Below are 15258 nucleotides of genomic sequence, written 5' to 3'. Positions count from 1 at the left end.
AGTTAAACTATAATACTTAGTTAAGGAGTATAATAAAAACTTAGAAAAAATAGTAGTCTTCTTCTAGATACTAGAACGCCTAACTCGCCTACAAGGCAAAATACTCTAAGCCTAGACTAAAAAGGTAACCTGCTTCTTTGTTTAAAAAAAGTATTTATTTAGGAAAGCTACTAAGGCGATGCTAGCTTAAAGGGTGCTTAACAGGCCTAAAACGCAAGCAGCGCTAATCTAAGAAATGCATAAGCAACTAGGATACAAGGGTATTTAGACTACGTTTAGAGCAATTAACTAGCAATACTAGTAAAAAAGAATATATTAGTAAGTAGCAAAACAACTCAGCCTTTGTAAAGAATATTAGTTAATTAGAAGAGCTAAAAGGGAAGCAGAGCTTAACACAACATACTCTTAAGTATTATAAGTATAGTAGACTATTAATATTACGTTTATACTAAAAGTTAAAGGGAAGACTTACTTATTAATCGCCTGCAAATACTTCTTAGAATAGCCTAAAGCTTGTGCAGTTTGCACTACAAACTTAGAAACTATAGCCTAATTTATTTTTAAAGAAATCTGCTGTAGATAGGGAGTACTACTAAAGCTCTCTATTAATAGAGGCACTAAGAATAAGTTAGTAGTTAAAGCGCTTACTACTCTTTTTAGAATCTACTACATATAAGCCTCTACGTATAATTTAAAAGCTTAAAGACTTATTAAAAGGGGATATTAGAGCTATATTTATGCTTTAGCAAAGCTAACTAGCCTTTAGGTAAACAATTTAGTAGTAGTTACCTAAGCTAAGCGTATATTACTGCAACGTCCTCTTAAATATTCTCCTGCGCAACTAGTTCTTAGCTAGAACCCTGTACTTTTAATAGAACTTATAGTACCTACTTAGCAGAGTCTACTATAGTTAGCAATAGAGAGTTATGCTAATTTGCTTGCAGTTTAAGCTACCTAGCTATAATTTTAGCAGGAAAACTTAGAAGAAGCAGTTAATTGTACAAAAAGGCTTCGCAGAAAGGCAACTAAGAGTTAAAATAAAAAAAGAGAGGTGCTAATTGCTTTACAAAAAAGCAAGTTAGTATTAATCTAAAATGCAATAAAAGCTATTAATAAGAGCTTAAATTAAAAGCTTACTAAGAGGTAGCTAGAACCCTACTAGATAAGCACTATAAACCTAGATAAGGGCTATTATTAGCTTAAAGATCTAAATAGAGTAGTATTTGTAAGTACTACTTAAGCTAATAGGCTAAAAAAGTTTAAGGAAATGCTAAAAACGCTTAAAGCTAAGATTTTAGCAGGAAGACTAAAGTTGTATTTAGAAACTAAAGGGTTTTAAATAGTAACGCTAATCTTAAGCACTCTATAAGCACTTAAAAAACTACTACTACTAATACTTCTTATTATAGATACTAAAACCTTATTGTCTAAAGATAACAAGCCTTTGCTAAAGGGCTATATTCTAATAGGTTTATATATTCTAAATTAAAGGTCTAACAATGCGCCCTAAAAAGCTATTAATAAGATTTTACAAAACAATATTCTTAGGACAACAAGGAGAGGAGAGGCAATTATAAATACTAAAAGTAAGTTAGAGTAAAGTTACGCAGGCAGAAGAGAAAGGTTAGAGAAGCTGCAAAAAAATTAAAAAAAAGAGAGGAAAGAGAGAAGATTTATTAGTAAGCTATTAAAAAAGATAGAAGCCCTAGGTGCTAGTAGCATATCTAAAAACTAGTTTTTAAAAACTTTTAAATAGGCAGCTCGATCTATGCCGACTGCCTATTATTATCTAATCTACCTATATTTGCTAGGCCTAAAAAATACTACTAATTTAGAAACTAGGAGTATTACTATAGCCCTTACTCTTACTACCGCCGCCTTAAGGAGCGTTTAAACTACTAAACTAGGCAGGAGGAAAAGTTAGGCTATAAGGGCTACGCAGGCTATGCAGGTTATCTAGATTTATAAATACTAAGCTTGTAGTATAACTATAAGCCTAAGAACTTTATAGACTAGGAAAGCTAGGATGCTTAGAACAACTTTAGCTATAGGTAGTAGTAATCTTTGCAAAAGTAGGAGCAGCACTAATAGCGTCTATAGAAGGGCGATCTAGTATTAAAAGTTAGTAAGAAAGATCTTTAGGTAAGGATTAGAAACCTACTATAGAAGCTATAGCAAGTAGTGTTGCTATTAAGAGTATACTTATTACAAGCTCTATAGTTAAAAAGGCAGTTTTAATAGTAGGATTGCGCGCAGCTATTAAAAGTATAGCTAGCTTTAGTGCTTAGGCAATAGGTATAGCGATTATTAGCAAGGTAGACTTAGTTGCTAGCAGCTACTTATTAGATAACTAGTAAAGTTAGCAAAAAACTATTAGTATAAAAAGGAAAGCATATCTTACCTGCTTTAATATTAGAATTATAGTATTTATAAGTAGTACTTATTCTAAAAAGCTACTAAATACTTAGGATAGCGCTAGCAAAGCAAATAAACGCTAGGGATAAGTAGCCCTTAATATTATCTTAGTAAACTATAGAAAGTTAAAAGTAAGGGCTAAGATTAATGCCCTAGGCTGCTAGCTGCTAGAGGAAGTAGGCTAGTGCGCAGATAAAGTTAAAAGTTACTTACTACTACTTTTAGCTCTTTACTGCAAAAAATAAGCTTACAACTAAGTATTAGCATAAAAAAACTTATACTACTTAAAAAAATAGCTTTTAGCTAAGCGCATATTATAGGTTTAGAGAAAGCTTTTTTTATTACTGCTATTAGCAAAGTAGTAGCTGCGAGGATAGAGAGGCCGACAGTTATTACTATTATTACTACTACTACTACCTCTACTAAGAGCACCTATTGCAGTGCTGCCTAAGGCGTAGTTAACAGCAGCTATAGTAAAAGGAAAGAAGAGAAGAGAAAAGAGTAATAGTTAAGTAGTAGGTTGTTAAAGAAGGCTTGGGGAACTAAAGAAAAAGAGTAAGAAAGTAGAAAAAAGGACAACTAAAAGAAAAGAGGCAGTTTATATATATTTTCTTCTAGAGGGGTATTAGGCCTAAGCTTTTACTATACTACTATTATATTAGAGCTGCCTCTACTTTAAAGCTAGCAGGTAATATTTAATACTAAAGCGGTAAGCAATACTATAGCAAGTAAAAGCCTAGCATTTTACAAATAGCTATCTATAATTGCGGCTATTAGTTTAGTAGTAAAGTGCGTGCAAGAAGGGCTTAACACTTAAGTAGCGCATTAGGCAACAGGCAGATAGGGAGAGAGAGGAAAGTAGGATAGTAAATAATACCTAATACTACAATCTTTAGTATTAAGGGGGGGTATTAGAGCTTAGAGGGGGGGTATTAGAGCTTAAAGGGGGGTATTAGAGCTTAAAGGGACTAAGCTTATAATTAGAGAAAAAGATATAGTATAGTAAGTTAGTATATAATAGATATTTTTAGCAGCGAGGCTATATTATAGTTTAGATAAGTAGAGAAGGAGGGAAGCACCGATACTAGCTTGCAATAGAATACTAGAAATATAAATTACACGTTCTACTAACTACAGGTTAACGCCTACCTCCTCTATTTAAATGCGCATTGTAGTATACTACACTATCTACCCCAAAAAACAGCTAGAAAAGAGGGACTATAACTTTAATACTTTTATACGCAACCTACGGCATAGTAAATATTAGCTTGCCCTAGAAAAAGTATTTAGATATAGTATTTTTGCCCTACTACTTAAATTACGCGTTTCTAATACCTATATAGAGCGTACATTAATAAACAAGCTATTTCTGCTCTAGATTTGCATCCTATTCTACTGCAGCCTATTAGTAGTGCGCATAGTAGAAACTATTAGCTCCCTAGTGTCTTTTATAGCAGAAAATAAACCCCTTCCTATTTCCTGTGCCCTTTTAGAAAACCTAGAAGAGGAAATTAGTAAGTCTAAAAACTCCTTAGAAGAACTCGCTAGCTACTTAGATATATCTAGCTATTATCTGCGCATCTGCAAAATATTAGAATTAGAAAAAAATAGTAGGCTTAAGTTCCTCTTTTATTGCCTAGTCCGCATTTGCGCCTAACCTACTAAAGCGTTAGATAGTAATAAAATTAGTGCTAGCGCAGAAGAGGAGGAGAAAGAGGAAGAAAAAGCGCTAGGCTTTTCTCTAAACAATATCTATGCTGCGACGCCCAAGTTAGAGTTTAATAATAAATATAAGGATAAGCTATTTAATACTCTATTAGAAGAAGCATTTATAGCTAACTGCTTATAGCCTGTATTATTAGCTTTATTGCAACTATTAAGCCTTGTTATTTTACTAGCGCTATATCTAATCTCTTAGTTTGCGTATGTTACGTTATATTAACTACTTATTTCTATATATTGTTTATTTATTACGCATTTCTGTGCAATAGAAGCACGTCTTTGCATTAGCGCATAGCAGCTATATAGGGGAAGAGCAGGAGTAGAATAAATTATATTTTTGTTTTCTTTTTATTTTAACAATTTTCTAGTATTTAGCCCTCCCTTTTCTTTTTCTTTGCTCTGTATTAACTGTTTACTAGTTATTTTTCTTTTTATTTTCTTTATAGCTACGCGTTTTTGTACTCTCTCTCTCCCTTTCTTACCCCCTTTTGCCTCCTAATGCTCGCAGTCCTACCTACCTTCTATATAGGAGGGGCTAAGTACTACCTCCTTTTTCTAACTTTTTACTGCGTTCTATTTTTTTTACTCTAAGGGCGCTTTTAAGCAAATAGGTAATAGTTGCAGAGAGCATAACGTTACTATCTAGAAGCTACTCTAAGTAGCTACCCTAGAGTCTATATTCCTTATATCTACGCACTTTAAAGTTTGCTAGTTAATAAAAAAAGTTGGGTTGCAGCGCGTGCGCAGGTAGTTATAAATAGCGCTTATAAGTACTTTTTAGCTCTAGACAGACTTGCAATTGTAGCATTTTTACTATCTTTTTAACTTTTAACTTAAGCTGCGCAACTTACAAAAACTTAGCTAAGGCCTAGAAGAAATTACTGCACTACTCTACGCTAAACTATAAATATTGTTGTACCTAGTATAGGTATATATTGTAGTTAGCTTAGTAGATCTTACTAGCTAGGCGTAGGGTAGAGGGCTTCTAGCATTGCCTAAGTTAAACTTTAGCACGAGTGCTATTATAGAAAATATAGTTTTTATTATAAACTTGCTGCGCTTTTTAGCATACAATAGGCAGGGCTGCTGTGCAGATACTTTATAGTAGCTGCATTTTAAGCAGGAGCTTTTTACCTTTTTTTAGACCCTAGACGCACTTGTGTAGCTAAAGCTATTACTTTATAAGCTTAATTTTCTTTAAATAGCTTATATTATATTTGTATATTTTATATAATCTACTTTCTTTCTTGCGCGTTTAGCTGCAAGAGTACGCTAACTGCTGCTAGGCTAACTAATTTTCTGTTTGTACTTATAGGGCTAGATGCCCTTGCGTAAGCAATACAGGAACTAGGCTTTTCTAATAGGTATACTATTATACTTAACTATATAAGTACTACGCTCTCTTCTCTTAATCCTACTTAAGTAGATAAGTTTTATTATATAGTAAGCAGGTTAACACCTAAAGACAATCTTGTCCCTCTAGCCCTAGGAGCAGAAGAAGGAAAACTAAGTACTATAAGTATATAGATTTATTACTTATTTATAATATATATTTAGCAATATACTAGCAAATACTTTGCTTTGCTATTTTATTGCTTTTGCGCTACTATTCTATAAAGCCTACTTATTTGCCTTTTTTAGAACGTCGCGCCTATATAATAAACTATTATACCTACTTCTAACATTTTTTTCTTTTGCTAAGTCTAGCGCCTATTTCTTAAGCTAGCTACTACGGTCTACGCTAGCTTAGCAGGGTTTAGAATAAAAAACTAGAAGTATTAATACAGCTTTTTTAGTATAAAGTAGCATACTAGCGTATTAGTAGCTACTCTACTTATACCCTATACTAAACTACGCACTACTACGCCCTTGCAGTATTTCTAATTATGCCCCTCTATATCCTCTTCCCTGCTTTTAGCTACATTAGCAGGCATGCCCTGCGCTAATATTATGCCTAACGCTATAGAAGCTTTACGCTATTAGCTACTTCTAGTTTCTATTTTTAACTATATCCTTTACTTTCCTGTAATAGTACTAGGGGAAAGCTATAGCATATTCGCGAACAAGTATAGGCAGATGCAATAAGCTTAGTAGCTATTTACTTAGCTTAATTATAAGCCTAGTAGCTAACTCTATAGTACTATATAGCAAACTAAAAGTAGACAGCGTTAAACCCCTACTTATACGTACGCTATAGCTCCCTAAAAGCGCCCCTAGAAAGTTAGTAAAACTTGTTTAGCGCTTATAAAAAAGAGGACTATACGCGTCTAGTCTACTCTATTTTTATTGCTTTTAACTAGTAAAATACAAGCTATAGCAGATGCAGTAGACTAGTAGTAGGCGCAATAGTAATATACTCTAGTATACTTTAGTAGGATAGCTAAAAAAGAGTAGATATGCCCTGTTTCTATTATCTTGCACTTGTTTCCTTTGCCTAGGACAGTTAGTACTAACTAAGGACTAAATTAGTTTAACCCTAGACGCAATAAGAGTTTAAGTAGTATATAAGCTGTGCAGTTAGGGGCGTAGTAGCAGTGTCTCTAAGGTTTTAAAAACTACACAATATTACAAAAAAGGAGGAAAAAAGGGGGAGAAACTTATAGGTCGAAGTATAGTTAACCCTTATATACCTAGTTACTTAAACTAGATAGGTACTTTAAAGTAGTAAGCTGCCTATCCTGTACTAGTTGTATTGCCCCTGCTTATAAGGCTTATTAAGGTTAGTAGCGCGAAGTATAATAAAATATAGCTAACTTTTTTACTCCTAGCCTAAGCGGGCTAAGTTAATATAGTAATAGCAAGTAGTATAGGGTAGCATATAGCCTTGCTAGCTAGCATTATGTACTTTGCACTTTTAATACTAGAAAGCTATGCTAGATATTTTTATTGCTAGAATATACAAGTCCTATCTTCGTGTGTACAGTAGGTAGTATTTCTATTTTCTATACTTCTTTTTAGGTAGTGCTTATTTGCGCTTAACTAAATCTATATTGCGAGAATATATACTATTTTGCAGCTACTCTATTTTTACTGCAAATCCTTACGAGCGCTGCATGGGGCTTAGGAAAAGGGAAAAAAAGAAAGGGAGAACCTACTTTATGCTAGTAAATACAGGCATAAATTAGAAAACTAAGAGAATACTATAGAGGACAAAAAATTATATTTTTTAAAAGTACCTATAATGCGCTGCAAAGTATAGCAAAATCCTATATAGTTCTGCAAACTCCTACTGCTGTTGCTACGTATGCTGTATCTAGTAACAGATTATACTCTTTTTTAAGAATTTTAAGTGTAAGTACTTAGCTTTCTAGAACCTAAAGCTAGCTCTGTAGCTCTTATATTGCAATTAAAAAGCACAGTTAGTTTAAAGAAGGTAGATAGGACTACATAATTTAAAATTAAGATAAGCATTACTATTAGGGAAATTGTTGTTATAAAAGCTATTAAGCGGATCGTCTATATTAGCAAGCTATAGCTAGACAGCACTTTTAGGCGGCTAAGGCAGTGTTAAACAAGGAAAGAGGTTATTAATAGTAATTCTAGCTAATTTTAAGTCTATTAAAGTAACGCCTACTCTATAATAGCAGACGTAGTAAGTACTAAGAGAAGAAGTTGCAATTGCAGTTAAAGAGGCTCCCTCCTGTAGTTTAAACTTGTTTAGTAACTACAACTATTTGTACTTTACTAATAGTAGTTGCTAAAAGTAAAAAAAGAGTAAAGAAAAAGCTAAAGACTTTCTTTATTCTCTTTCCTATATACTAGTAGCAGAAAGATTGCAGGACAAGCAACTAAAGTTCTAGGTAATAAATACTTTTAATCTTTGCAAGCTAGGGGTAGAGTAACAGGTCTACTTAGTACAGCGCGAGATGCTTCTAGACGCTATTTACAGTACTATATAGTAAAGTCCTACAAAGTTTAGAAAAGTTCTGCTTAGTCCTATAAACTCTAAGCAACGCAATATAATTACAACTTTTTCTTTTTTTACTGCGCTCGTACCCCCCTTGCAAATAGAGAAAAAAGAGGGGGAATTAAACAGAGACTATAGAAAATATAAAAAAGATTGCAGCTTTAGAGACAAAGTGCAAGAAGGAGCAATAGTAGGTAAGTATAGCTATACTAAAGTTTACTTTGTAATACTGTTAGAAAAGCAGGAAGTATGCTACTAGGTACTTAAATATATTAGTAGTACAGGTAACTAGCAGTAGCCTGCATTAGAGTAAAATTAAAATGCCTTCTAACTTTCTATTTAGGTAGTACTAGCTTACTCTCTTTTTCTTAATTAAGTAGTTTCTGTACTTATATATACTGCATTTCTAATAAGGAAGACAAATAAGCGCTATTTCTTTTCTGCGTAGCTAGTTACTATAAACGCATTAGTAAGTTATACTAAAGTTGCACCTACTTACCCTCTAGGACTACCCGCGACTCTACTATATAACTAGATGCTAGCTACTTCCTCTACGCTCTTAGTTCTATGTCTAGAAAAAATTATATTTAAAGTAGAGTAAAGTGCCCTATAAATTAATACAGACGCGCGCCTGCACTAGGTTAATAAGGTAGATATAGCAAAGTTAAGAACTATTTAAAAATTATTTTTTTTTTTCTAGTCTGCATACGGCTAAAGCTTTTTATTAAGTACTATAACTACAATATAATTCCTCTAGGCTTCTATGTTGCTGCAAAATATATTGTGTAATTTACTAACCTTGTTAAGTCCCTCTATATTAAAATAAACCTAGTAGCTTTTTATAAGCTTATAGGCAGTTTTTTTAAGTAACTAACTTCTAATTTGCAATATAGGACCCAATTCCTTTTATATATCCTACAAAATTTGCATTGCAAAGACGGCCCAAGTTTTAAATTAACGCTAACTTATTAGCATCTAGGCAGCTTTGTGCACTATATTATTTTTGTAAAAGTAATCTGGGGTACTTATATTTATAGGCAAAGTTCCTAATTAGGAAATAGTTTTAAGGAATTGTTTTTTGTCTATGTAAAGTTAGAGATTTTCTTTATACTTCTAGGTTTAGAGCATAGATACTACTAAGTTATTATAGTACTTAGTTATAGCATCTGCCTACTTTTTTTATATATAAAGGGGTTATTGCCCTTGTTGCTTGAGTTAAGAAATACTTAGCTTTTTTTCTGCTTGCAGTAGCCCTTGTATACAAACTTAACAATTTTAGTATATATAAATTCTGCAGCAGTTGCTTTAAACTGCAAATGCGCTTCCTTAAACTTATTATTAAGCTTCTTAATTATAGCTAAAGCAGTGTTTATAGTAAGTGCAGCAGCCTAAAGTTTAATTTTACTACGCTTAAACTTGCGCTACGTGCGCCTAATAAACAATTAGATATTAGTAGTGTCCTTAAAAAAGTAGTAGATAGCAAAGAAGATATTTATATCTAATATCTCTAGCTTATATACTATAGATCTTGTTATAGAAGCAATAGCCTCTAGTATATTATTTAACTTATTAGTCTCCTTAAGCTCTAAGTGCTTAAACTTATTAGTAACTTAGTCTAGTCCTAAGGTTGCAGTATTCTTAACAGTATAATTTGCATATAGCTTTTTGGGCTAAAGAGTATTTAAAACGCTTTCTAGAATATTTATAAAGTATTAGTAGCCTGCATTATTGTTTTTAGTAGCGTTGTCTGCTAAGTTTGCGTTAACGCTGTACTAGCTTGCATAGTTTATTTAACCTTAAATAACAGCGCGTAGGGTAGTAAAGACTAATTGCAGCACTTTAATATTTTTAGTACATGTAATAGCTTTAGCAAGTGTACTAAAGAAATTAATAGAAACCTAGTATATTATAACAGCTAGTGTTAGCCTAGCCCTTTTTGCCTCTTTTCTTGCTTTGCTTTTAAATTTTTTTCTAGTTAGTAGAATTGCTTGTTGCGGGCAGCTCTTAAAGTCTTATTAATGCTTCTAGTAGCCTAAGCTATCTCTGCAAGTTATTAAACAAAGTTGTTAGTACTAGTTTTGTACCTGCTATGTGTGTTTGTAAAAAAAGAGGCTAGCCCTATTTTTACGCAGGTAGAAATAGGAGTATTTAAAGTTAAAAAGCTGCTTAGGTAAGAGAGAAGCTATATTAAAAATATTGCGCTAAGTTAAAGTAAAGGTAAAAATAGAGCATATAAGCTATAGGCAAGGGTTTGCTATAATAAATTGCAGCTACTCTTTCGCCTTAGCTAAAACTAGCAATTAAGGCAACTTCTTCCTGTCCTATAAAGAGAACGCTTAAGATAATAAAAAAGCTTTATTTAGAAATACGCCTTTTCCTCTGCAAGCTTATAAAAAGAGCTTAGTATAATTAAAAAGAGGTTTAGTATTGCCTTACGTAGGCCGAAGCAGGCTTGCTTAAAGGTAAAAGCAGCCTATATTTTGCAGGCATTTTTAGATATTAAGGAAGTTGCTATTATTAACATCTTAATGCTAAAAGATAGGTAGTAGTAGAATAGGATTAAAGCAGAGGGCGGGCAACTTAATTGTTATTTTTACTTTTACTATCCTAAATGTTACAGAAGCTTTGCTTTTTATTTAACTTGTTTTTCTTCTATTAATTTTGCTTTATAACTTTAGCCTATATAATTAAATAACAACAACAACTACAGCTTATAAAGTAATAAAGTTCTATATAAGCTGCATAAATACCGCAGTACCTACCTCTCTAGTATAGTAGTTAATAGGATTAGGACGCATAGTATAGGCGTAGCTGCGCTACTTGCAGCAGTAGTATACGCGCTTAAATAGTATTTTTTACTACAAAGCGCAGCAAATATATAAGCAGCTTTAGTACTAGAACTAATACCTAGCCTTCTTTATTTCTTTAGTGCGGCTAGAGTAGCTTTTATAGGGCTTACTACCTTTGCCCCTAAATAGAGAGAAGCTTTTAGGTACCTAGTATATCGCGAAAATTAGGAAAGTAAGAAAACTACTATTTTAGTTTATTGCTTTAAAGACTTTAATAGCATTGCTTTTAAAATTTACGTTAAATAGTTATACTACAGCTAGATCTGTATAGGGCCTTTTTAGTTAGGAAATCCCAAGCTAGTTTATCTTATACAGGCTTATTTACTAGGTCTGCTAGTTAAACCCCTCTATAAATAGCTTCTAGCCCCTAATAGGCTTGCTATTTGTAAAGTTTACAAGGATTTAGCCCTGCTTTTTTACTATGTAGGCATAGACAACCTTGTAGAACTAAACAATTATATTATAGCAGATTTGCTATATAGTGCGCTTATTTAGCGCAGTAGTATTAGACAACAAGGAGGCTAGTATAGAGCTGCTAAGTTAATTTAAATATTTTTTAATTAAAAAAAGAGGGAAGCTGCTAATGCCTATTGCGCAGCTAGAAGTTTAATATTGTATGCGCTTAGACTTTTCTACGTAAAACAATCTATCTACAGCTAATTAACTACTTATCTACTACTAAGTTGCTAGACGTAGTTAGCATGCGCAAAAATTTATCCTAGCTAGACTATTGCAATTTTAAGAATAGTAAGGACAGCGACATCTATTACAGCAAGTTAAAATTTAACCCTTAGGAGGTAGATATTATCTACGCATTAGTTTGTTACATTGTCTATTAAGGTGTTTACTATAGTAAGGAAATTGCAGTTTTAATACTATATACAGGACAACTTTAGAAAATACGCACTACTATATACAATAATTTTGAGATTATACTTAGCAAATGCAACTAAAATACGCTTAAAAAGGATAGCTTTAGCGTTACAGCCCCTTTATTTAAAATAGGAAAACTAATAAAGCAGCAGCATAATTAGCGCAAACTGTTGGAAAAGAAAGCGTTTAGTAACCTGCTCTAAGTCGCTACTATTAACAAATTTTAGGGAGAAGAAGCTAAGATTATTATTATTTTACTTATTCGCAGTAACAACAAAGAAAAGGTTAGATTTCTAAAAATATTAAATTAAATTAATATGTTACTTAGCTGCGCTTAGTATAATAAGTACTTTATTAGAAATACTAAGACTTACGCAAGTATTGCTATATAGCAAAAAGTTATTACTATACTTTAGGCCTTAAGCTTTATTAAAGAAACTCTTAGGCTATACTACCTAAAATACCCCAAAAAGAGCATCTAAGTCCAAGAGCCTAATAACTTTTATTAACTTAGTTCTAAAAGTAGCTGCTAGGAAGCTTATACTAAACGCCTTATAGACTATAGTTATTAATATTAAGCTAGGTATTATTTATTAGCTATGCACGACGTGTTTAAGTGCAAAATACTAGGTTAATACTACTATTATCCTTATAATTATCTGTGCTAAAAGCTAACGTATAGTAAGTACTACAACGTATGCAGAGTTAATATTAGTACTATATAATTCCCCTGTAGCTATAACTAGAACAATAACTTGTACTATAAGAGGCTAGATTTTAAGGGTATTATGCGCTTTATTAACTATTAGAAGTGCGTGCCTAGTTGTTAGCATAATGCAGAAGTTATATACTTAAATGCTATTTGCCTTGCTATGCCCTGTGCAAGTAACTATACTAAACTACTTTTTACTAAGCTTTTATTATAACTTACTACGCGATATTTTTAACTAAAAGCGACTTGCTCTTAGACACAGCTACTTTATTATTAAGAACTTAAAATAAAATAAACTTAATACTAGTTTCTTGCATTACAATACTTGTCTTTAAGGATAGCAATTCCTTAAGGGTAACTCTTAGGCTACTACTTTTAAGCACTATAAGTTGCGTTTTAGGACTATAAATTTCTAAAGCTTATTATCTTAGCAAGCTTGCTAAGCAGATTATAAAGAAACTCTCTATTATCTATTTTTAGATTAAGGTACGACTCTGCGGCGTAGAGACAGATTTCTAGCAATTTTCTAAACTACTTACGCACTACGCCTTAAGAATTATTTTTAATATTCTACTAGAATTTTTATAGTATATTTGTAGGGAGCTAGAGGCTAAGTTCCCTTGTAAGAAGTAGCGTAAAAACTAAGTAGCGCTGCAGAATAATTTCTTTAATACTCTTGTAAATAAAGCTCTAGGTATAAACTTTATATAAAATATATACTAACTTTAAACCTTTATACTAGGTAAACTTGTAGAAAGTTGTACTTTTTAAGTTTTATACGCACTAGTTGCCGCGAAGCAGGTCTAAATAAATATTAGTATTATAGTTAAAGTTAGTAAGAGCGCCTTTTTAGGTACTTATACCTAGCTCTAAGTAGCAGCATCGTTCTAATTTAGTTAAAACTATTGATTTAGCTCTAGTAGTTAAGTTCTAGGGATTACTTCTAGTGTCTACTTCTGTAGTTTAAATTGCAATACTACTTCTGCAATTTAACTAAAAGCTCTAGTAAGCTTTAAATAATTTCCTTCTCTTATTAAGTAAGTATAAAGCTAATAATAGCAACTAGTAGAACTTAAGACGTGCCGTATCCTACTAAATCTTACTCTATTTTACTAATTTTTACTATACTTTATAGTATTATGCGGTATCTTGCAGTATCTTGCACTACCCTACTATTGTCCTACTAGGGCCTGCGGTATTAATCTGTAGAGTAGCTATAAGTAGTACTTTAGGGCCTTTTTTATACACGCTATGCATATACATACGCTAAACTATTATTAAAGTAAAGTTATTTTCTATAAGCTTACACACTAGGTACATGCCGGTTTTTTTAATATGTACTTAGTATTTAGTAGTGTTTTGCTATGCCTTGCATATACCCTTTTAGTTTTCTTCCTCGCTAATAAAGCAAGTTTTTTTATATTTTTATACCTATGTCTCTACCGCGCCTGCGCTTAACTAGGGTGCTGCTAGCTTTATTAATATTGCTTCTAGTGTTTTTTTTATCTACTAACTTGCGCAGAGCTCCTCTAGCTCCTTTCTAAGTATATTTCTAAGGCGTTTAATTATAATGCGACAAACGCCTATAAACCTGCTGCTAGGGCGTAGGGCATTCCTTTTAAGTATTAATAGTAAGGTTAGCTTATAGCGCAACTAAGCTGCACTGCACTAAGCTTAATAAGGTTAAAGTAGTATATAAGCTGTATTATAGGTTAGTATAGTTCTAATAAGTACTAAGAGGGGAGGGTTATATACACGTTAATAGTTAGTCTAAGCCTTGCTAGTACTAGCTTTATTACTACTTTTATTATTTAACAAGTTAGTTTATGTTGTATAAAATAGACTAAAGTTTCTTAGAATTAAAGTATAGGAAGTAGATGTTTGTACGAAGAAAGTTAGTAAAAAGTAGTTAGGTTTTTAACTTAAGTACTTGTAGGATAGGCACGATATACTTACTGCTTTACTATAGCTTAAAAAGCATAAAGTGCAGGTAAAAGTAGATTATAATACTACTAGAAGACGTAATATGCTTATAGTTGCTTTAAGCTAGTATTAGATTTGTGTATTATTAGAAGTATTTTTTTAGAAAGTTTAACGCTATATACTATGCTGCTTGCAGAACATTACTATGCCCTACCTAATTTTACAGTATTTTACGGCACTTTGCTATACTTTATAGTATTCTACTATACTTTATAATACAAATATACAACTCTACAGACTAGCAATAGCTAGACTAAGAGGATTTTTAAAGCGCCTACGCCCTAGTTAAGCTATTGCTAGTTCTATAAAAGTACTTTAAGTGCAAAAATATTTGTAATTATATTAATTTTTCTAAGATAAGCTTTAAGATAGTTACTAACTATAGTTCTAAACCTTATTATTATTTTCCTATAGGGGAGTAGGGACTAAGTACATCTCTAGTGTATTGTATAGAAAGTTGTAGTGTCTTATAGTATTTTATAGTATTTCTTTTTACTATGCTGTATAATTCTTTGTTCTACTCTACTTTATAAAATCTTACTACGCCCTAGAAAAGCTTACAGTACCTTATAATATTCTACTATGCTATATAGTACTAATATATCACGCTATAGAATAGCAATTGTTAAACTATAGTGCAGATGCTAATTACGTCTTTTATTTATTTTATAGCGTCTTATAAAACTTTACTATACTATATAGTACTATAGTATATTCTACTTTATCTTATTATACTGTACTTTATATTACTATACTATACCTTACTATACTATACTCTATAACATTCTACTATGCTT

This window comes from Cucurbitaria berberidis, assembly GCF_010015615.1.
Source record: "Cucurbitaria berberidis CBS 394.84 unplaced genomic scaffold K460scaffold_6, whole genome shotgun sequence".
NCBI classification, from domain to species: Eukaryota; Fungi; Ascomycota; class Dothideomycetes; order Pleosporales; family Cucurbitariaceae; genus Cucurbitaria; species Cucurbitaria berberidis.
Note: the sequence above shows the minus strand (reverse complement) of the source record.